General features: G+C 37.3%; 2 protein-coding genes across 3 annotated transcripts in view; one reads left to right on the plus strand and one right to left on the minus strand.

Moving 5' to 3' along the window:
• LOC139109533 (uncharacterized) overlaps positions 1-24,891 on the minus strand; it is a 91,594-nt gene that overhangs the window by 59,996 nt on the left and 6,707 nt on the right. The window lies entirely within an intron of this gene.
• Positions 1-24,891, plus strand: part of LOC139113344 (protein artichoke) — a 138,007-nt gene that overhangs the window by 45,142 nt on the left and 67,974 nt on the right. The window contains exon 1 of one of the 2 annotated variants that reach the window (XM_070674444.1): positions 9,984-14,852. The exons of the other annotated variant lie outside the window; for it this stretch is intronic. The gene's annotated coding sequence lies outside the window, so the exon portion shown is untranslated. Of the gene's footprint in view, positions 1-9,983; positions 14,853-24,891 lie in introns of those variants that run through there. 2 annotated transcript variants of the gene reach the window in all.

Genomic DNA, 24,891 nt, shown 5'->3' on the forward strand with positions numbered 1-24,891 from the left:
GAGCCATCCTTCCGCGCACAAGTAACTCGCGAATGCACTCCCGTAAAAAAATTATAACGTAAAAAAAGCGACCGAAAACTTGCGGCACTCCCGATACGACCGACAAACCGGCTGCGGTTTGTTTAATTTTTTTATGTCGGCGATAACGGCATTATAATTTCTGTAACAGAAAAAAGACACAAAATAAAAATTAGTAAAATGCTGTAAATGGGGTCAGTCTAAAAAAAAATTTTTTTAAGTAAAGCCGAAGTGATCCTCACCTTCGAGATGTTGCGTCGATGCTCGATGCCTTTCCGAGGCCTCCTCCTCCTCTCAGGATGTCGGGAATGTAAGGCACACCAAGATCCTGTAACATAAAAATTAATATTAAATTGCAGAAGCGTTCACATTAATATTTATTAAAAGACTATTAATATTAGAGAAATAAAAAAATTAATTCTTACCGTGGAGCTGCTCCGTCAAAGCACGGTGCCTTTAGATTACTTTACAGAAACGACTGCGTAAGAATAAAGGAAAGGAGACGTACTCGCGTGTGCTCTCCTCACACAGAAAATGGGGAGGAGAAAAAGAATTACGTCCGAATATTGTACGGAACTCCCGAACAAACGACACGGTACGAACACGCGCTCGTTGCGTAGTGCGTACTTTAAAGAAAGGAGACGTAATAACACGTGCTCTTCTCACACGGAGAATCACACGTGCTCTCCTCGCACAGAGAATGGGGAGGAGAAGATTGTTCTCTCACCGGGCGGTTTTCGTTGTACGCAATACGCAAATAAGTATTACTTCCGGCACGGACACACGTGCTTGCTGTGCCGTGCGTAGGACGTGTGTGCTTGCGCGACCGCTGGAGAAGGACAAAGCGAGGGTGGGAGTGGTGGGGAAAAAATACCTAGCGCGCGGCACGTAAGCCTCGCGCTCGCTCTCAGCCTGTTCCCCTCCCCACCCCCGCCTCCCCCGCGACTATCTATTCGTTACTCACGTTCGCTTAAATTGTAATATTTAATGTATGTCCATGCAAAGACGGTACTTACACTAAATCGTCCTCGATCTCGAAAATTGCGAAGACCGCTTGGACATAATTAAATAGAATAAAATAACATACGTGTAACAAGATATTTTTAATAAATTATTATTAATAAAATAATCTATAATCTTATCACCGTTCTCGTAAATCTCTTACAAAATGCGATTAAGATGCAATAACCTCAGGGACAATGTTCGCTTCTAAAAGCGCTTTTAAGAATTAAAAAATGTACCATTAAAATGGTAAAATCAGTAGAATTATCGAATATACATTTTATATCTGTATTAATAATGTCAATCTAGAACTCAATGTATAGATTTCACCACTAGTGGTGATATCTGATGGTATCGTCATTAGTCTGCTTTCATTAATCATTTGCATTTATTTCGCGCTGTGGTGAAATGTGTGATAGCGACGGATTTGAGCGTGTGTAAAGCTCTCGCACACGTATGCAAAGCACATTTTTTTTTTTTAGTTTGCAACAGAGCGTCAATGGTAGACGGCGACGCTATCGTCGAGAAATTGAATCGCTCGGATGGAAATTCGCGGCTGTATACATGGCCACTTGTGACATATGTATATGCATACATGCATCTGATACATTCACGAACCTGCATGAATTTTTTTTCTCCATATACGTACGCTTTGAAAAATACCGCACGCACTGGGATCTGATGAATATTACCCATCAGTTTTGATAATTACTTATACTTTCTTTTTTTTTAAGCTATCGAAACATCTTTTACTTTTACATTTTTTTCTTTTTTTTTTTTTTAATTCTTTCTAAATATTTGCGTACAATTTACGAGGAAAATCTTGATAAAATGTACTGCGAAAGAAGCGAAGGAAAAATATCGGCATTTTTTTTAGCTGATAGCAAAACATCGTTTTTTTGAAACCCCGCGATACTTTAGTCTGAAATATGTCAAAACTATTATTACGTTCTATGTTCAAACCATGTGTGTTTAATAGGGAAGCGTTTCAAGCCTCGCAGGCAATCAGTTTTGTAATTTAAAAACAGGGATTGATTCAGGCCATCATCCCTCGGAGTGTCAGAAAATTTAGATATGTTTTTTTTTCAACTGCCCTCCAGGCTCGCGCAGTTATCCCCGTGCAAAAATACTATTTTCAAACGATGTACATACCGTAAAATATCAAGTAACATACATGTCTACAATACGCACGTGCAGAATAGAGGTGATGTATATCTAGTCGCAGTTGCATCGTAAACGCGTCACGTCTCGTTACGTCCGAGTTTAGCCTACGCTTGCGTAAAATTTTTTCGTTGCGTTCTGCCGCACTTTACTGCGTTGGAGTTTTCAAATTTGTCTCGGCGCAGCGATGCCGTCGAGCCGCGCGAAATCACGGACGTTCTACTTGCGAATTTATCTACCACTCATGATCTCATCTCGTCCGCGTCGTGTTGCACATATATAAATTATTGTGCGCAATACGCCGAGACTATATTTACAACGTAGACGTTGCAAAATTCACTTAAACCTGAACAAATTGAATTTCAACTTAATACCGTAATTGCCGATTCAATACGACAGCCCGCCCGTAAAGAATTTAATTGCTTAAAAAAGAAAATAATAAATAATTATTGAAAGTGCACGCGTTTATTTGACATTTTCATTTCTCTGATTGCTGCGAAAAGTCGAGGGCGCTCGAAGTTAAACCGCAAACACATGGTTAAATCATTAACATGGAAAATTATCGTAACGCGGATGTAACGCCGTCGTGCGCGGTTATTAATTAAATTGTCCGGCGTTGCGCGGTAAGTCCGTGAGTGCCCGGCATTTTATCATTGTGTCATTTTCGTTTCTAACATTTTGCGGACACTTTTACGGGAGTTCGGGCAAAGTTCTCTCTTTTTGCATGTATTAAAATTGTCACGTATAAACGTTAAACGTTGAATATACGTGGGCGCATACGCGCTTACGCGTGCATGCGGCTTCGCGAGGATACGGCGTGTACATATATCAAAGACGGTGGTAGATGCAGAGCTCAGTGGAGCAGCCACGTGGTAATGTATCAAGGTCAGTAATTTATGGCAGGACGGTTAAGCCGGCGCGGCGGCCGCGCGCTGCCTCCTCTCCGAGGGAGGATCTGAAAGTCAGATCTGTGCTCCTTTTCACCTTATTTTCTCTCTCTCTCTCTCTATTTCTCTCACTCGCTCGCCCTCTTTCTTTCTCTCTCTTTCTCGTGCGTACGTACTCTAAGAAACTCGCGACATTACAAAAGGGTCATCAAATAGCACGGTGAGTTACGATGCTCGTAGCATCGTTCGCCACGAAACGTTTGGCTGTTTTCGTTAGAAGCAACGGAATAAAAGGGACTCGCGACTAATTTGTCATTAAGAGCGATGCGATGCTTCAACATAGCTTTTCAATTATTCATGACAACGAGGCAGTCACTTAATACAACCTGGTTTTTGTTGGCGAGTTATGTCAACGGGCTTCGTTTGTTACTGTATATATTACATCTTATTAAAGTTCAAATAATCTCGCAATAAAATTATTGGTAACGTAATAAATAAATCATTGTTGAGCATTTAAAAGTTTATCATAGAAAAAAAAAATTGCCGATGCCTGAATTATAAAATCGTAAAAAATGTAAGAAGGATTGATGCTTTGTTAAATATCTACGAGAAGGTTATCTGTGACGGTAATTGGGCGCATTTATAACTGAGATGTTCGTAACGAGATTGGTACTAACTTTTACCGAAAAAATGTTAAGTATTGAAAAGACTTACAAAGATCGCTTGCTTTTATTTCTTAAGAAACTCCTTAATTTAATAATGCTTAAAATAATAATAATTTTGTAACAGGGCAAATTAAATTTTTAATTTGATGTACCTGACAATCTGACAGCTATTTAAATAAATTAAATGTACGTATATTAAATAATATTATTTTTATATATAGAAAATTGTAGAGCAAACTTAACGCAAGATATAATATTACTGCGTTTCTTGTTATAAAATAGACTACAAATTTAATTGATTTACTTTTTATTCGATTGTAATCAAGTTTAATTTACGATATTTCCGCTCTTTAAAATAAACTTACTTTTACTTTAATCTCTACCTCTAATAATCCGTAAATATTTAAAAACAATTTGGAAGCCGGGATTTTAGCTATTAATTAAAAAATCACGAAAATTGCTATAAATGCATAGGATTGCAGGTTCCATTTCCTGCGCGCTATCGCGTTGCATTTTATTTCGTCATGTCTGAGCAAATTGCGGTCTGAAGCAGCCGCCTTGCGGCGTACCCCGTGGGACTCAACAGGAGTACCCCGCAAAGGAGCTATACGTGGCACATGCACATACTTGCCGTCGCTAAATCTCGCGTCTGCATTCCATAATCCCGGCTTCCTCGTGGCGGTGACGTTACCTCGTAAAATTCTGAGGCCCAGCAGGCGACGACAACGGGCGCACGAACTTCTGACAGGCGACCGAAAACCGGGATAATATAAAGGTGAAGGCATCCACGACGGCACCCATCTCACCGAATATGACGCCACGTCACGATGTGCACGTAACTAAAGAGAGCGTCTATTCGCGTGGAACAATGGTAATTCCGTTTCACATTGTATCACCGACATAATAATTTTCATTACGCGCGAATTTCTATTTTTATTTTATTTATTTTATTGTATTTTATTTCGGAGGAAACATACCAGTTCGCGATTTTTGAGCGGTGAATTAAATAATAATAAAAAAAAAAGATTTATTTTTTAATTGTAAAAAAAAAAAAAAAAAAAACAAGCAATGTATCAAGAGACACGCAGCGAGACCGACCGTGTATATTTAACGCGAGTCGCCGAGTTGGCGACAGCTGAGGTATATTTTTATTTCTTCTACATTACTATTTAGTTATCTGTTAGAATTAATAAATCCGACGCAGCGACAATCAACTTGATATATTACTCCGTACGATTTTTACTTATTTTTCGCGTTTTGTTAAATGCTCGGCTTTTATTGCAGATCGTAATTTTTTCGTATTTTTTAACAATTATTAATTCTTAAAACAGAATATTATATATTAATAGGAAATTTACAAGGAACTCCTTGCGGTTAATTCCATTTTACTTTATGTTTGCTGAATAATTAATACTGAATAATGTTTAATTATTAATACGCGACTTATATATAGAATAAGATAATATGAAATTGTTAATAGTAACTTTCGTTATACATTATATATAAACAGCTTGTTAGCAGAAGATGTTACATATTTATGAGCATAAAATCTCAAATCCAAGCCAGGCGAAATGCGAACGAGTATGAATAAATAATTTGTCGTTTGAGCTAAATAGAATAAGTTCTTTATTCACCGTGCGTAAGTATACGTACGTCTGTCCGTATCTAGTTTTATGCGTAACTTTAAATGAGATAAGCACGGGGACACAATTTTATCGTTGCAAGTGCGTGAAAATTTCATGCGACTAACGTTTGCTCGCTTACTAACGCGATTTAACACCTAATTTGCTACTTTAATTTGACATTATAAAGTCCAGTGGTGGCGGCTTCATTTTCATAGACAGCACAGCCAATTTATCCTTCGGGAATTGCTGTTAGTCAAACAGATTTATATACTCGAAGGAAAAAGATTAAAGTTTACTTAGCTTTATTTATTCTAACGCTGATTGAAAAAAAATCTTTCCGTATCTTTGAAGTATTATTTTTTTTTTATCACGGCGGCAACGTTCGTGTGAAAAAATATTAAATGAAGAGGCGGGGAGTGAAAGATAAAATTTTTTTTTCATATCGTAGGTAATTCAGTGTAAACTCGCAACTATTGTCCCGAGGCTTTATCGATCGGCAAATTCCGAATGTGTCTAATAAAGCGAGGAGTGCAACGCTATTCGTTACAATTCCTGCCAACCGAGCAGATACGGCTGGTGCGGCAAACTGGTCTATCTTAAACTCGTAAGTGACGGGGCCCTAAGCGCTGGCGGACGAGAGTGAGTTAGATCCCTCTTTGAAATGCCATCCACGAACTTGCTCTGACCGCGGGAGCACGTCGGAAAATCAGATCCCAGCTAGAAAGTGCGCGGCCCTCGTTCGCCGTGCCGATTTTCGAAGGGGACACTTTCGCAGACGCGAGCGAAAACTTTTCCGCCCGTTGTAAACGACTCGCCGGAAGTTCGACTCGACATATAACGCTGTACGGAAGCTCGTTTGTCCCGTCATAAAAAAATTGCATCGTCGCAGGAAAACACTCGGCCATTATGGTACCCAACGCTTTGTAACAATTCGTTTCGCGCAATGTCCACTTTATTTGCCGGGGCTGCTGGTGCCGCTCGGAGAGCACCTTAGTTTTTTACGTCTCTTCATTAATTATACTTAATTATCATCTCGTCGGACGCGCACTCCATCTCTGACGAAATATGCTTTGTTCGTGAAATGAGTTAGAACGAGTGCAGGGAATGTATTTGTAAATGAAAAATTTTCTAAATGCCGTTGCTCTTATACACTATTTTTTTTTTATCGGGAAATTTATCCCACAATATAATTCCAGAAAAAGACAGAAATACTAAACCTAATATTGTTAACCGTACAGCTTTTTATTCTCACTAAACGGAGATTTACTGCAAATGTTATTTAACCGCCATTAACAGCGATCCTTTCGTATTCTAACCGCAGCAAAGTGGTAGACGGCGTTTCTCCGCTACGTGCATAGGCACGACGGAGACATTCAACGATCCCCCTTGTAATTTATTTAACCCGCTCCGACCTCGAACCGGGTAACGACGATATCGCGCGATCCATTCTACCTTCGTTTTGCGTCCGAGATGACAACGGGCTGCGTCACGTGCTGCAACAAGCGCTCGGTTGCGCTTGTTCTGTGACAGAATGCATCGTGACGGAATGCATCGCAACGCTAATTAATAGAACGTAGCCCAGATGTGATGCACCGAGTGGCGCGATAGTCGAATCGTGAAGGGTGCGAGCCGTCGACGGAAGACCGTTGCGCGACAGGAAATGCATATTTCATTCGACTGGAAATGCAAATTTAGCAGTGCCCGACTTAGAACCCGCGCGCGTAGGCACATCGCGGTCGTATTGTTCCGCGACGTAAGAAAGAGCGGGGCCGGAAATAGGAAACGGCGGGCGGAGGAAGGAGGGTAAACGGGTGGAAGGAGGGCGCAGCCGGATAGCGAAATTAGAAGCGCGAGGATATGAGAGGATGGGAGAAACGGTTAACGTTAGATAGGCGGCAATTATACGCGACCCTGGAGACCATACAACACCGGGGACCATACCGGGTACTTAAGTCCCGCCGAAATTTTGCCCCGGGCGAAAGTACCCTCTTCTCTCATGCATATCCACGAGTGAGAACGATCTTCCCCTTCCCCTTTTTGAATCTATGCAGACGTGTGCACTGGTTGCAGATACGCGTGCATACATATGTTATCAGCGCTGAGATTTCGGTCGTTCGTTGCCCGACAGCTCTGCGTAATGCATTATACAGGATCTATCTCGCGGTTACATATTGTGTGTATTGCACATAGAGTTGATGTACGATTTGGTATTTTTAATACTGCTAAGATTAACTATCGTGGAATTTAATTGTTTAATTTATTAGTTATTTGGGACAATTATTTTCTTCGTTCTCTTTTTTCTTCTTTTTTTTTTCGCGAGAAAAATAAGATAATTTTCTGCTAATTTTGATATTCTTTTTATCATGTTTCTTTTTGTCGTGCCATTTTTATTATTAACTCAATTTAAAAGAAATGTTTTATAATCCAGTTAAAACTATTTTTATAGAGAATTTGCAATTCTCAGCAGCATGACACGTATTGCGCAATTACACAGTCCGCTCTGTTTGTATTTAGTAAAAGGACAGGAAAGGCAAAGAACCGAGCTGGGAGTGCAGAGAACTGCAGCTTGTAGAAGCTTCTCTATTTCAGCGTTTCTTTTATATTCTTTATAGTAAAATCGTAGTCCTATTTACTTGTTCTTTTCCCTCTTCTCAATATGCATGAATCGTATCTAATATATACGAAACTTTATTTTGAAAGTTAAAAGAATGCGTCTTCGCAAATAAAAGTATCAGAGTAATAATCGAACATATGAAAATTTCCAGCTGGTCTTGAAACACTTGAAGCAACTCGCGCGAATGCGAATACGTGCATTAAGTACTTACGGCTTTGATTAATTACAAACTGATAAATTTCCGCTCGTATAGAGCGCGCATGCACAGTAATCTAAAGTACTGTTAGTAATAGTTAATACTGATCGCTGTTGACGCTATTAAATATAAATGCAAATCGACGAACGGAACTAATCGTTTCTATTAACCCATTTGAATCAAAATTTAAAATTGAAATATTAATATTGAAAGAAATATATTAATCGTCATAACATCGCATAATGATAATGATAAATATTAATGGAATATCTATTACGCGGTGTATATTGTATAAAGTTAAGTTGCGAATTACAATTTCCCTTACTAACGAAACATAATATAGCATTTGCATATTAATACAGTCAATTTCTAAATAATCTATTTAATAAATGAATATCAGTACGAAATACGAATACATAATTACTATAAATTTTAAATGAAGACATGCAATTGTCTTAATACAAATGTTATCTTTTCATTAAATTAAATTAGGTGTATCACAAATAGAAACTAAATATTGGGTTTAATAATTTTGTCAGTAATGCAGGTTATCCAGAGTTTAATAACACTTTAAGAAAAATAAAGGATAAACCTGGTGACCGATTAATTATGCAATTTAATTATATATTAGATTTAAACTTCTATTAATTATTAATTGAACACGAAGAAACGTGAAAACTCGATGTATAATAAAATTATAATACGTCTAAATTGTGATATATATATTGCACGTTTCGCCTTGATGGCTCACACGGAATATTCCGTTCACGATTAGCATGCATATTACATCTCGTTTCGGGAAAGGGTGTTCGTTGATTTCAACCGCCATTTCAAACAATAACGTCAGTGAAATTTCCGTATGGTTGTTGTAAAGTAATTTACCACGTAAAAAGCGAATTTACGAATGTGGAATTATATGCACATGCGTATGTGTATATACGTATATTTCGTTTCCATTTTTTTTTTTTTTAACGCTGAGCAAGTGTCACTTTTTTTTTTTTTTTTTTTTTTTTTGCTATTTACGCGCAATGCGCACCGCTGAAAATCGCGGCTGACAACTTTGCGCGGCAGTTCTCGATCATTTCCGCAATCGGCGGGTGACAAATAGGCGATCGAGCGGTGCAAGCACGCTTGAATGACGATGATAGCCGGGGTACAATTAATGGGAATCCTTGCGGATGATATTCGTGCGCGTACACGCGTGCACGTTGCGCTCGAAAATATATGATGGCGGAATACGAATCGCTGGTACAAGCTCGTAACGTATTTCATGACGCGCGAGTGTGCGTACCGTGGTCCAGAAAAATATTGCTGCCGCGTTTAGCTCGCGGATCTTTTCCAAGTCGCTTAATTTTCAGCCGTCATTTAAAAGGAAAAAGAAAACAAAATCCGTCTAGCATCGGTCGTCTGGTCCGTTTGTCTAAATAGATATCTAGACGTTTTTTTTTTGCCGCGGACTTGTTTACTGTTGTGTTTCGGACCTTACGCAAAGCTCGCTCGACTGCCGAAATCGCCGGGCGAACCGGTTCTCGCCGTCCGCCGCCCGCGCGTCCTCCGCCTTGCGAACTTGGAATGCGAGGACCTGCCGGTCGATGAACTCGCGACGTTCGACTGCCGAATCCGTCGGGCAAACCGGTTCTCGCCGCCCACCGCCCGCGCGTCCTCCACCTTGCGAATTCCGAGCGCAAGGTGCCGGTCAGATGTAAACACACGCACGTACTCACACTACCGCGGCGAGCGATAAGAATTGTTTTGCCCGAAGATTTCGGCAGTCGAGCGAGCGTTGCGTAAGGCCAACACGCAACAGTAAATAAGTACGCGACGAAAAACGTTTTGATATCTAGCTTTTCTAACTCGTCATTAACTAGTAATAATGAGTATTAACGAGTTGGCTGGCTAATTATTAAGTAACGGGGGAAATCAATTTCCACTCGCGGCGACTTCGTTCCGTTTATCGTTTTATTCAAGCATTATATCATAAATCGCAATGTATACCGTTAACCTTGTTCCGTCTATCAATCAGTAATGACATAAATCATGGGACGTGCGTTTAATTGACTGCACAAATGATTACTACAGAGCGATATTTTATTAAACTCTCGAGGCATACGTATATTCAACGTGATGTAAAATACTTTACTTAGTCTTCACAGCATCACTGATGCGATTATCCATTTTAGAAAAAAAAAACATTAATAAAAAAAAATTAATCTTGTCACGTATCTAAGTTAATTATATTTCAAACATTTTGTATTTTTCTTGAAAAAAAAAAAAAATTATGTCTCGTATAGAATTTACTAATATCTCTATTACTTTTCGGTATTTGCAATCTACAAAAAAAAAGTTCTATTTTGCCGAGTTATTTTATTTATTAAACTGGGACACTGCACGTATCGAGTTGGAGACGAGGAAGTCTCGCGACTACTCGTACTGCATGAAAATGCTGCTAGTTAAAGCGAATTCACATTATTATGGAAGAGACAGATATGTGCTGTGCACTCCAGAAACGGCGGATAAATGAGGGTATTGTAAAGTAGGATACACACGTTTCAAAGCACCGCGTCGCGAAGAATACTGACGATAGCGGAAGACATAGCGCGTATATAGTACATACGTCAAATAAGAAGATGAAAACTGTTAAAGAAGTTTTATGTGCCGGTGCCGCGGTGAGGAACTTTGTTTCAAAGATCGACGGTATCGCGTACCGCGCCGTTTTATCCTGGAATACAGTTCCGCTGAAAGACTTTCACGGGAATTACAAAGTAAAAAGTGGAAATTATGTCGTCTGACTCAACTACCGTGTAAGAAAGGGAAGAATAACCACGACCGTTTTGTACAACGCACGCCGCGCAAAATTATTTTGCCAGGTATACATATATATATACGAAGTGTTTCCAGAAAGTAACAAAAAGACACGAAATGCTGAGAAAACTTTTAAAATTAAACGACTTTTGTCAAGAAGTATATGTCTGACGATATTTCATTATGGTGTTAGATAATTTTTATTAAACGTTGCCGACGCTTTCGTATTTTCTCTCGATATAAAATTGCGCTAGAACTCGATGCAGAATTATTATAAATTTATTCAGTTATCACGAGTGACCGCGTGTGCGAGAAACTTATCACGTCGATGCCTTAAGGCGAAGTCAGAAAATTATAACGCGGCGCCTATTCTATTTAATTCGATTAATCATTCTTTTCAATACGTAACGTAAATTCTGATTTAAATAGTAGCTTCGCAGTTGCACGGAATAGTTTCTGTTGACTAAAGTTTTAGGGCTCCCAATAACTGGATTAAATTATTAAAGGGTGGAACATTTGTACGGAACTACTTGATTCCTGCTGAAACCTCATTCAACATCTCAACAAGCAGTGATCTGCACATCACTAGAATTACCATAACGCCGTGCTTCGGGTAAATGGCGGCATGTCCGACAGAGAATTACGTGATTCACTATTGCGTTCTACAAGACGAAATATATGCAGAATATGTAAAATATGCTCTTATCAAATATGCAATGTACGCAGCGAAGTTCGAAAAGCATTCAATTTTGCCATGTTCCTTTATATTGTGCATTACGTATTTAGTCACGTGAACATTACTGCATAAATGTAACACAACCTGTCGATATTACGTTGTGTACTTTATTGGCGTAGCAAAGATTATTTTGAATATTTATTATAAATTTGGATTGTACTCTAAATTTGTACTTTTCCAAATTATGAAAAACCTTTAAACAGGAATTTATTTATACATTTAAAAACGCTACGGAAAAAAAAACTTTTATAAATCTGCTGAATTTCATCTGTATTTCGCCGAGTTTAATAATTTTCTAATAATTCGGCTCTGTAAACGACACGAGAAACTCTTGTTGAGACGGTAAACAAAGTTCCTGCTGCTCGGGGCAATGAATGTAAAATGTATTTGTGAGTGTGAAAAGATGAAAATTAAATCACGCAAATGCACGATGCGCTTTACTAAAGCGTGTCTTAGAACAGTAATGTATTGCGCGAGATTGAACTAGAGCAGAACGCAAGTAGTCGGAACGTTCCAATCGTTGATGCTTTGCTAGTGAAAGGCAGGCCGTTCCGGAATGAACAGGACTTGAGTACTTCAGAATAATTTGACGATGGTAAAGGATACGATTTACAAGCTCAAAACTCCTAAAAGATTGGATAGAAACGCGCTCTAATATAGTTCGATACCTATCGCATCAGCAATAAGCTATAATGTATCACGAATATTTTAAAAGATTTTGCTATAATCTCAATCCTGATATTTATATTTAATTATCTATTTAAAATTCCAAAATGTTTCGAATAAATTTTAAACACAAAAATAAATTTAATTAAATATAATTTTAATTATATTTAATTATATGATAACTGTAATTATAATATTAATAAGTATTACAAAATCTGTAAAAAATTTTTAATAATTTATAATCAGACTTAAAAAATTTTATTGACTAAAATAAAGAGAAGAAGTATTCAATTCTCGTTTGTTACACGAGATTCAATACTAACAAAGAAAAGCTTTAGCTTTCACGAAAGTCGAACTTTCTGAATAACAGCAGTCGTACTTTTCGTCTTGATTACTCTGAAAGTAATAAAAGCCTTAAGTCGCGTTCGCTAGTTCAATTGCTAAATGATTTATTAATATGCCATTAAGTTTCCAAAGAGTGCAGTTTAAGGTTGGCATATAAGATTTTAATTTATTTAACTTCAAAATTGGAAAGTTGTTTCCAAGCTTTATGTTATGTATAGCTAATAATAGTGAACTCAATTGTTCATTTTATTGATTAAAAATTGAGATTAGTGCAAAATTAAACGAGAATAAAAAACCAAAAAAAAAGCAAAAAAAATTTATTTTTACTGTTAACATTATTAATATTAAACAGACATTAAAAAAGTCTTTTTAGCATTAAACTATTATAGTATTAATTATTAAAAAGTTTCCAGAGAATATTTTAAATTTAATGTTATTTTTATATCTACGGAGAATTCTATTAAAAATCTGACGGTTTCGCTACCTAGTATTGATTTAAAATCGCAGACGAATTTATTTTCTATATCTGGCATGATACGTCAATTATATTTCTCGCCACTTGAGTAAACAGATTTGACGAACTAACATTGGGATAAGAATGCACAGAGAAATGACACGGTGCGCAGCAGTGTGACAGATATGGCTCGATAATCGATAACGATGCCACTAACCATGTCACGTTGCACGCTTAACCGACAAGCACTTTCGTTCGAAAATGTAGTCAACTTAGCGGGCTGAAAGCAAAGAATTTCAAGGCAATCAAGTAGACCCCCAACAAAGCTTATCGCAGTAATGAAGGTGCAATTACCAAGATATAACGATGTAACAAAGACTTGAGCTGACACGAGACAGACAACAAAATATCCGAGATAAATAACTAATGCCAGTCGTGAAACGGACATCAATGTCCAGATTTTATAAGTATACTGTAATTACGTAGAATACATGCTGCATAAAATTCTAGACGTATTTTTTTTTCTTTTAAACGCACACTCCGTGAGTACCTAAGTTTTGATATTTGTCAGTATTCATTATTATCAGAGAAACTCTAAGAGTAATTAATAAATTGAATAAGAAAAAGTAAACAGAGATTGTAATATGCAAATGGACGCATAATTTAGCATACGATAGCTAGTACTTTGAAATGTAAATTATCTATATATATATTTATTGTACCCGTAAAATTATATTTAAACGATGTGTTTAATGAAATAATTAATATCTATTTAATAGATTTTACTTTTGATATAAAATTATAATAAATTAATTTCGCATAAATATTGTTCATTACTATAAAACAGACTGTTATGTCATTACTATTTAATTAAAGTTTTTAAGAAATTTATTTGCCCTACTGGTATATAATACTTGCCGTAATGTTAAAATTACGACGACTCAAACTACAAGAATACAAACAAATGAAAAAGTTACACGTTTAATTAAGAGTGCGTATATGTGTGTGGGTACTTTGTACGTGTGCGGAATTTAAAATAAGGTCTTAATTAGATGTTTTTTTATCCGAAAAAATTTAACAACGGCGCGAAGGAACGACGATGCAATTTAGCTTCTACTCGCGAAAAATTGTCTACAAAGTTGCCAGATTCTAGGAAGCGTTTCATCAAGTTTGATGTAGATCTCGAGACGTCCGGTGCATATAATAAGAACAAATTGCAGGGAGCTCATAAACACTGGCTAAGGTGTCGCCGAGAAAGGGTTACTTGATGCTCGAGCAGCCGGTGCGCTCGCTGCAATTCCTCGCCGGGGCGCTCCATGCAACGGGCAATGCAGTAGGGAGAGTCAGTAACGAGTCAGACGAACGAGTGAGCGCCAGTCTACCGTGGGCGCACCGCGCGGTACTACGTTTGCTCCGCGATCGAACCGCATCCGTTATCACACGACGACCCGCACGGCTTTTTTTTATTACAAGCACGTCATTATACGCATCGTTACAGTGATTCTCTTTTTTTTCTCTCTCTCATTTTTTTTCTTTTTCTAATCGCACGTTTGTCGAACCGCGGACGGACGCGACAGTGGTAACGATCGCAGCCGGACGGAATCCCGCGTGTGTGTTGAGATACAAGTGCAACGCGGTGCTGACCAAAAGGATCTACCGGTGATCTGTGATTACGTAAGAGGTATGTGTGCCGCACGAGTGATCGTATCGCCCGCGGCGTCGGGTGATTTTGATTGATATCATTTTCGCTTGTTCGCCACCCCGTCGACTTCGTTGAGGAGGTGACGGCGCCGCAAATTTTCGCAAGTTTCTCCCGACGTGCGTATTCCCGGTGCGTTACGAATCGGTGATCGATTGCTGATGCTCGGAGAATCGGCTGAAGCATCGTCGCTTCTACGTCGAGTGTGTCGTGTAAGGCAGATATTTTTTTTCTCGCGATTCCGCGCGCAAATAGGTTACGCAAGTTTTCCCCGTGCATTGTACGAAGAATGAAAAACATCATTAAACAAGCGCGTATCACTTCGCGGATAGACAAATGTAAATGCGATATCCCACGAGAGGTATCATAATACCGCTCCGATATTTTTTAAATAATACAGATGCTTGAAAGTTCACTTTCAATTTTTTTTTTTTAGCGTATGTGAGATAATCTAAATTAAATTTTTATTACTTTGTGCAGAGAAAATTGCGCTATATTTAATTATATGCAAGTAAAGTGAAAGCAATTCCTTGTAAACGAACTGTTTCGCCTTTTTCTGTTTTTTGTTTTTTTTTTGTACAATATAAGTTAAACGAAAATTTTTTAACAGCAACAAAAACTCGAACTTTAAAAAAAATTAAGTTAATGAGATAAAAAGTAGATAATTTTATTTCTTCCGAGATAAACCAACATTTCCATTCATGAAAGCGAAAAGGATCTCTAAAGACACGGTCTTGGCTGGTCCTTCAGATTTAATCTGACACTCGCGGAGAATTGAATTAAATTTAAAATGCGCAAAGTGATATTAGATAATTCTCCTTGATTTTTAGTAAAATTACGTTATTAGTTGCTAAGCAAGGTGGCAAAAGATATTACTATTTTTGCATTTTATGCTAAGTTTGTACTTGATTACATTTAATATTTAATATTAACACGTACACATTTTCGTATTATTTAGCTTGTCAAGAAATCTTTGACAACATTGATTGATATATTTTTTAACTAATAAAATAATCATAAAATATTGAAGTTTTCATAATTTATTCTTGAATTTAATCTTTCTTGAGAGCAAGATACACGAATAAATCAAAACTTCCTGAGTTTTATTAAGTACTTATTTATCTTATGTTAAAATTAGAAGCATGAATACGAAAATGTTATAACCATAATGTATATAAATGCATAAATTTTCTTATTTGAAGTTTGACGCCGATCTTGTTGAACGTAAACTATCTGACTTTTTAAACTGATTCATATTGCAATACAGTCACGCTCGGGATATTTAAGGTGATATTCACGTTTCGTGGATATAAAACGAGAGCTTTCAATGTTCATTGCCAGTTGCACTGACTTGCTACAAATCATATTGAAACATTTCAATGGAACTCAATGGGTCTACGATAAGTACTTCGACGCCTATATACATTCCCGTGGAGACATCTCTTTTATTAATGATAAGTTGAACAAAAGATCAATCGACTCTTTTAATAATTAAATAAAAAAAAATGCTTATAGTATATATTTTTAAATAGAGGAAGAAGTATTATTCTTTTACTTAATGTTTCAATTTAACTACGTAGCATTGAAAATAACTTATTTCTTAGAGGGAGGTACAAAAATTCGTCGTGTTAACCGTAAAAGAGAAGAAACGTCGGACCTTCTTTAAAAAAAATTCCGAATAAGATTATAATTTATGTTGGAACTGTGCAATCCGATTTTATTCCATCTCATAATTTGAGATGATTTAAAAGTGTCCTACGAATATATCATAATAACAATAATTTTAAAGAATCCGCATACCGATACCGTGCCGTTTCCTTGAATTCTGAAAAACAGCAGACGGCCGCATTTCCGACTTTAATGTCCGCCATAAATTCAAGCGCGTCGTCCAATTTCTCATCATTTTAGTCATCCTACAGAGATGGCCCAAGTGCTGTTACATTTATATCCTGATTTAGATTCGAGAATGCAAGCACAATTTAGACCGACGTGTACATGAATACACTTTCAAAACTAAGTAGGATTATCTGAAATTTAAACAGCGGGCAGATTTTGATACTCGCATCCTCCTCGTCGCAGGTTAAACAAAAGGGTCAAATTAGTTTGAATTCCCACGAGGCTACTTCCGGCCGTTATTATACTGACCGAGGCAATTCCAAATACAGTATGCAAATACCAGAACGCGTGACTTTTGAATTTCGGCGTCCTGCATGCGTGGAACACTACCCGCGTACGATACACGGCCGTGCTGTTAACGGTATTTGTCCTCGACAATTGGCTGGCGATATTATCGGGGAAATACCTTTGCGCGAGCATTTAGTCAAATACTCGTCAAAGGGATATATAGGTAAATTGTCGCTGGATGCCGGCAGCCAATCCGTCTTCCATTATCCTTCTCAGTCATCTAGTTTCTCCCGCAATCCGTCATTCAGGAAAAGGAAACAAAGTTACGTAACCAAGGTAGCGAGGCGAAACTTCACGCTGAATTGAAATCACGACTTAAGCCTCAATTTTCCTAACAAAGACATGCGTACGGCAACTCCGCGGAGAGAAAGGTAAAACTTAAAATCTCTTTAGATTCTATTAATTACGTCATTGCGGTAAATTCTGCTCGGAATACGGGAACGGTGGCAACGTCACCAAGGGAACGGAAACAAAAGAAACTGCTTGGAATCTCTCACGGTTCTCCGGATAAGTCGACTTTCATTACTGTTCCGGTATTAGTTTGCGAATTATTAGTTTTAACGCAGCGTAACCGAAGATTGATATTAATTTCGAGAGAAGTATTAATATCAATTTATAAAAGAAAAATTCTCATAAATCTTATACGAAAAAAAACAAAAAGGAGAAAAATCCGTTGAAAATACTCGCGTTATAGGAAAACAACATAACAAAGGTAAAGTGTTTCGACGCAACATTTCGAGAATTTTTTTTAATATTTTTCGAAGTATTTTCAGCGACTTTTTTATGACAACCAAAAATATTTTATTTAGCTATACGGTACAAACTTGCCGGTAAACTAACATGGAAAGAAATACGATATAAAAATAAATACGTATCGCAAATATACGTAGTAAGGATATTTGGTAATAAATGACAAAGCGAGCTCATTAGTTATTGCAAATTGAAAATTCCAAATATCAATAATGGTTCCGGCAAGAGCCATTGAGTTTAATAGTTCGACATTCCCGGCACAATCAGATTCTAGAGATCTATCTCGCTGGAGGGCAATTCTAAAATCCAAGGAACAAGCGTGAACTTAGTTACTCTAGAACCGCGGACGAGACATGTCAAATAATTTAGATGCGACTGCAAAGCTAGTCTATAGATCCCGATGGTTCTAGTCAAATTGCATGGTGGCAAAGAACGGATGCGACAAAGAGAACGCGCCTCTAACTACGGAAAACAATCTAACTGACCGAGGCACAAAGCCCTGAAATAAACGCGTTTATTTATTTATGTGGAATCTCTCGAACTAGATTCGACCACTACTTCTACATGTGGAAAATTTACCAATTACTTCGAATCATCGCTTCCGGGCGTTCAATTTGATTTCCGGAAATAGATCCTCGTTACCGGCCATGCACTCCTCGAGCGTCTCATGTAGCGGGCGTATAAGCACCGCTCATGAAAATGCATAATCTCGAAGACATTCTCGTAACGTCAAACGCAAGAAGTTTCGTGCCGCGAAGTTTTGCCGAAAAGTTCCCCAGGCTATTGGCGGGATGGTCGAACACGAAATTTTCTCACCTATTCCGGCGCCAGCGCGCCGACGTAAAAAGGATCTCTGACAAATTAAGCTGTATATACATGTTTCACGTGTCCATCAAAACTTTACTCGTGCCCGTAACTTTTACGGCAAATCAAGAGAAAACCCTTTCACGACGAATGCGAGAAGAAAGAGGAGGAAGAGGAGAAGAAGGATTAAAGGTAAATGAAACGGCGGCGGCGCAATCACAACGAAACTCGATAGAAGTCTAGAGGATAAAACCGAATAGGGATTATTGCCGTAAGTGTGTGTAGCGCGCTTATAGTTCAATCTGTGTAGCGTATCCGTTACAGCATATCGTGTCAGCCAAAAATAAAAGTAGCGGAGCATGCAACTGTGTTTCTGATAGCGTTTCTATCCCTCTCGGGCGCGACGTCTGCACCGAGATCGATACATAGCTACGACCAAGAGGAAGGTCGTGCGTTCTTCAGGGTCCCTGAACACGGGGAAGTTTCATTTGCATATACCTGACCTCCAGTTTCCACAAACTGCTATACATTACTATAGTCGGTATAAACGATAATTCTTCTTCGATCTTACGGCTAAAAGTACAGTGCTCAACGTCATGTGTATAATCGTTGCTTCTTAGAATCGGTACAGAATTATAATTAACACGTTTTACGCCATATGGTAAACGAAATATTACATGTTAATGCACAAAAATTTATATTATTCTGATTATACTAATTTCAGGTATTTTATGCTTCTAAAAAAAAAAAAAAAAAACATTTAACAATCTCGTAAAATTTAAAGCGTTGTTTTAATTTGTTGCATTCAAATGAAAAATATGACTAACAATTATCCCTCAGGCAGGAAGTGCAAACTCTTTGTTGAGTACTTTTAAATCTTTTATACTGTTCACTGGAGGTCAGGATTAAGATCAGCCTGGTTTAGTTCAGATTAGAATCGGGTCGTTAAGTTAATAGGTGAGTCATAGATTACGTAATTAATAGTATGAGTATTTAATACTTAATTAAAATATAAAAGTCTCGGAGATTGATGAAATTATTAATTAATATTATATTGTTGTTAGTATTAATTAAATTATTATTAAATTTTATTTGTTAAAATATACTGTTCTATATTAATTGCTAACCACTATTAAATTATACAAATTAAATTATATTAGTTTATACATTTTTAATATTTGTTTTAAATTTAATTTGATTAAAAATTTTATTATTGCAAGTTTAATTCAAAGTAACTTATTTCTTAAAAGAGTACTTATTTAAAGACAAAAATGAGTTCAAAATGAATCGATATTCCAATTACATCAAACCTAACGTTCCAGTTTTCCTGACGTAAAACTAGCGGTTTTTGTCGATTCGACTGATGCATTTACTGGTAGATAATTTATGTGTAAATGCAAAGCATCGCATTATCAAGGTGTTACCGCGAAACGTTCTCCAATAATTGCGAATCGGCTAATCGAACAGCATGACACTATAAAAGCGGTTTATCCCGCATCGTAACGCTCAACGGTTAAAGTCGCGCGAGATTTATACTTCTCGCCACGGAAATATAACGGACGATAAATTTAAGCCGGCACAATACCTAATCCGACAAGATGAAGAACTATTACCTGGCAGCGAGATACAAAAGCGAAAAGAAACATACAAATAATGGCTGAACCTAGGAAAGTCGTATTAAGCGCCAATTTAAATGATAATTTTTGGGAAGCAAAATTTTTTTTTTCCCCTGTCCCTGAAGATATTTCCCACCCACCATTTCGATGATAATAAGGTTAAAAAAAAAATTGTATTACAGTGTTAACCGATATCTGCTAGTACTCGCGTTACACGGCCAATAAATTAAAATAATAAAGTATTTTTTTAATTTGCGAAGAGCAATTTTTCGAACGCGGTAATACAGCCTGAAATAAACATAATTACGTTTATAATAAGCTTTCCGAAGAATAGCAACAAGTTGGTAGACGCTTTATAATAATCAGGAAGTTTGGTGCCCGTTTTGCGATAAGTTACTCGTATAGTTCACGCAACACCGATATACTATTACTTCTAGGCTATGTACCTCGTCATGTATACAGTTATTATAGATATTAAATTTCCAGTTTAACGTTAATATTTATGCCAATGATGAATTATAAAAAATATTACGAAAACATATCTTTTGATAATTAAGAATCAGAAGCATTAATTCTCCATCCGATCGCATCATTTTCCCCCGGGGAAAAAAAATAACAGAAAATAAATGTTTATTTGCCACACTCGCACGTCTTTGGCGCTAAGTGATGAGATTTTATTGCGGGTGGTTCCCGCGAGAGTTAAAAGCGCGAAAATTGAACAAATTTCTCGGCGATTACATCTCGATTTCCGGATTTTTATACCTCCAAAATATCCAATGAAAAGTTTTATACGCGCGGCAGCTAAACTGAAATGCAAATAGGCAAACTTTTCCGGAGGTAAAAGTGCAACGTGAGCGTTAATGAAAATCTAATAGCATGCAGGATCCCAAAGAGCGAATTTGTTATCATACGCGATAAGGTAAACAAAGTCTGAAAATTATAGGGAAGGCCGCCGGTTGACGCGACCGAGTTGTTTTAGATAACAGTGTACTTTACCGCAGCTCGACTGTCGCGAGTGCAAAAACACATCGGGATACACACGTACTTATTTTATTCGATGCCAATCGACAGCGGGATATTGGCGTGCATAAACGTACATTGCGTGCGCGCGAATACACGCAAACTTCCATTACGTATAGACCGTCTCGGAAAATTCGCTAAGCTAGCCGCACCTTTCCGGTACCGTTTTACACGAGAAAAGGGAAGAGGAAAGAAAAAGAAAAAAAGTCATAAAGGATCAGTTTCCGCGAAAGGACCTTCAGATTTCGCGAGCAAAGGAATATCCAGATGGAATTTCATTCGCGGCGCCTCAAAGAATAGCATACGCGCTTTGCCGGTTATATCGAAAGCTGAAAGTTCAACCTTAAAGCGCACGGCAGCTGCTTTTAAATAGTCGTATTGATTTCGCGAAACAATAATACGTGCCATTTCATTAAGGAAATTTTTTATTATATTGTAACGTAACGAGAAGATATTGGGAACACATTGCGCTCCGGTGAAATATATTTAATCTGCGCGATCTAATTACTAGCTGAAAAATAGTTAGATAAATTGCCATTCGGGGATTTGACATATATTCACTTTTCGTTTTTCGATCTTTGTCATGCGCTTTGAAATTTCTATTACATGAACATTATTAAGCAAGTCAGAATATTTCCACGTATATCGATTGCGTAACTAAGACTAAATCTTAAGGCGAAATCCATAGTCGTAAAAGCAAAGCCGATTTAGTTTGGTTTAATTAATGCAGGATCAAGAATTCCTTGTGCTTTCCGCGAGATTACAGCTCTATAATGTAGACAGGGGAAACTGATCTGAATGGGTGTTCTAATCTAATCAGTTGGAGATTATACCATTTGACAAATTTATACATAAATTGAAATTTTATGTTATCCGAAAATAACGCAACAAAAGTGTTAAACACTTTTCATAATACTCGAGATATAAAAAAAAATGTGCATAACTTGTAATGAATGCCGCGCCTATATGTACAAGAGAATTAACTCTAAAACATATTTAACCGGATGTTATGTTAGAATGTCATGCATGTATACTAAAGGAACGTTTAATTGAAGCTGTATTAATTAACTTTAATTTTAATAGCAATGTAACTAGCCACAAAAATTAGCTTTTCTGTAATAAAAGTTAAAGCCAGCCCGAGATAGAAAAAATGCGGAATTAAAAAAATTTTAACACACGTTTCGCATTCAATGCACGCGATATTCCTTTGTATGACAGATCTGGTAAAATGGGAAAATGGCAATGGGTTTCCTTAAATCTAACTTTTAATAATTAACGAGAAAAAATCTTGCCGAGATTACGGCAGCGATACGCGGTTCTTCGCAATTCAAGCTACACCACTTCGCAAACGTATTTCTCCGTGAGCTCCTCTTTAAGTTGCATCGTACTGTTTATGTGACCTCGCACGCCGACGAAAAAGCTCGGCCAAGCTCGATATCGTGTTTCTCAGGGTCTCACGAAACTTGTGCCGGGCGTACAATAAAGATGCCTTTCTCTCTCGCGGCCACTTCCATAGACTTTAAAACTTACTGGACCGAAGTTTTTCCCGCGTAATTAATTACGTCATTAGAGCATTTTTTTTCATGTCACGAGCCAACCGCGTAGCAAAATGCATTTTTGCTGACAGCCATTATTTTTTTTATAACAACGTCAAGTGACGTGTCATCATCCAAAGGAAGAGTAATCGTTGATAACGTTCGAGTAACATTCAATCGCGAATGCAAGAATTGTAGTTGTACGTTAAAATATAAATTACGCTATGATATCGAAATTATAGATGTGCTATTCCGCAAAGGTAATAATTATATCTTTATGTCGACCACTTTATAATTAAATTGCGCGTTAATACTATAATATTTTCACTTTGATCAGTGGCGAACGATTCGCTGGACGCATAAACGAATTTTTATAATGTTTTGCTATTTTTAGAATAAAATAATGCTCCACACGTTGCGGTTTTATCTAAAATTGCGCTTTAAGCACTAAACGTGTTCAGATACATTTACAATTCATTACACGTGAATTTAAATTAGCTGATAAAATTTTACTTTAAGAAACTATTCGCTCTTGAAATAAACATAAATGATACAAGATTAATTTTGCAGAAAAGCAAGGTATCACTTAGTGAGCCGTGCCGAACGTAAAAGTAAAGTTAGTTTATTTACTCCACACGTACTGATATATGTTGTTTGCCCACTATTCGCTTTTGCGCACGCGAAGAATATGAAATTAACCCCTTTTATCTGAATAGCAAGTCCAGCTCGTGACCATCGTGAATCAAGCAGTTGAAGTTATATCACGAGTGCAATACGGCTTGCATAAATAATAAAAAATAAATGTCCAACTTTTATTGATATAATATGAATAATATTTTATATTAAAAATATATTCTAAATTAAAAAAGTTGACTAAGCTGTGCTATTTCGCAATTACAATTACACGTACAATATCTGCGAATTGTTACGCTACGAAATCAATTTTCAATTAATATCTCGCCGCGTAATTAATAGTTCGAAGTAGCCGGCGCGCTCGTATACGTATGTCTTCGTCTCGGTCTCGTGGAAAATCATGTTATCAATGAATTTATGTCGAGTAGCCCATGAATCTCGGTCAGTAGTCAGAGTTATACGATGCACGTTCGTGTGACCAAATGTTATAGCGCCTAGACCGACTTAGCACGTTTTCCGAACTTGCTGTTCAATTGCTCACGAGTTAGTTAGATTAGTTCGGGACATAGTTGGCCGGGAGCCGCCGACACTTTAGATTGACTTGAATATTTGACAACGTGATGACGACATATGCAATTCCCTGGGCAGATCCCCGCCCGGAATACCTGCAACGGCCGCGATATTACAACGCTCAACGCCTCGCCCCCACATACGTTCGAGGGGGCATCGATTACACGGGACGTTGCGGAGTTTGCACGCTGACCTACCTTGGGCCTTTATGGCTCGCTTTTATACGAGTTTGTTTTACGGCATGCATAATAAATTGATGAAGCGCTGAAGAAATGCGGGCGGCTGGTTAATGCTTCAGAGGATTGCACACACATAACTGCGCTCGAATAAATTATTGATTCTAAATTATACATCGCGATAGATTAACAAGAAAATCCTCTTTCTCTGTCTATTTCTTCTGCTCAAATAAACGTTTCATATAATAATATTAATTATACAAATATAATTTAAAACTTCAGTCCAGTATTTTATTTCCGCATTTCCGGAAACGTTATGTATATCGAATGTATTAAAAATAAAAAATAATAAAACAAAGGGACAAAAATTTGAGAGAAAAAAAAAAAAAAAAAAAGGGAAACAGCAAAGCTAAAACTAATATCCATATCTCTATTATCGATTTTTATAATTATTGTTTAATGTAGCTACATTTTTATCATCCACCCATTGTTGCGCCCTATTGTTACGCGAAAACGTACTGCTATTCATATCGAAGCACGGCGTATTTTATCGACGCTAAAGTACTATTATGCAATTGCAGTTACACGTTTCGATATTATACTGGTATTATCCCTACAAACATCGTCATTTTTCCGTTTCACGCTACGACCGGTTATTTATTACGATACGAAACAGGTATTCTCATATCCGTTGTGGGATTTTACATTGGTCTTATCAATTATCATCTCGTTA

The sequence above is a fragment of the Cardiocondyla obscurior genome, linkage group LG02, assembly GCF_019399895.1.
Source record: "Cardiocondyla obscurior isolate alpha-2009 linkage group LG02, Cobs3.1, whole genome shotgun sequence".
NCBI lineage: Eukaryota > Metazoa > Arthropoda > Insecta > Hymenoptera > Formicidae > Cardiocondyla > Cardiocondyla obscurior.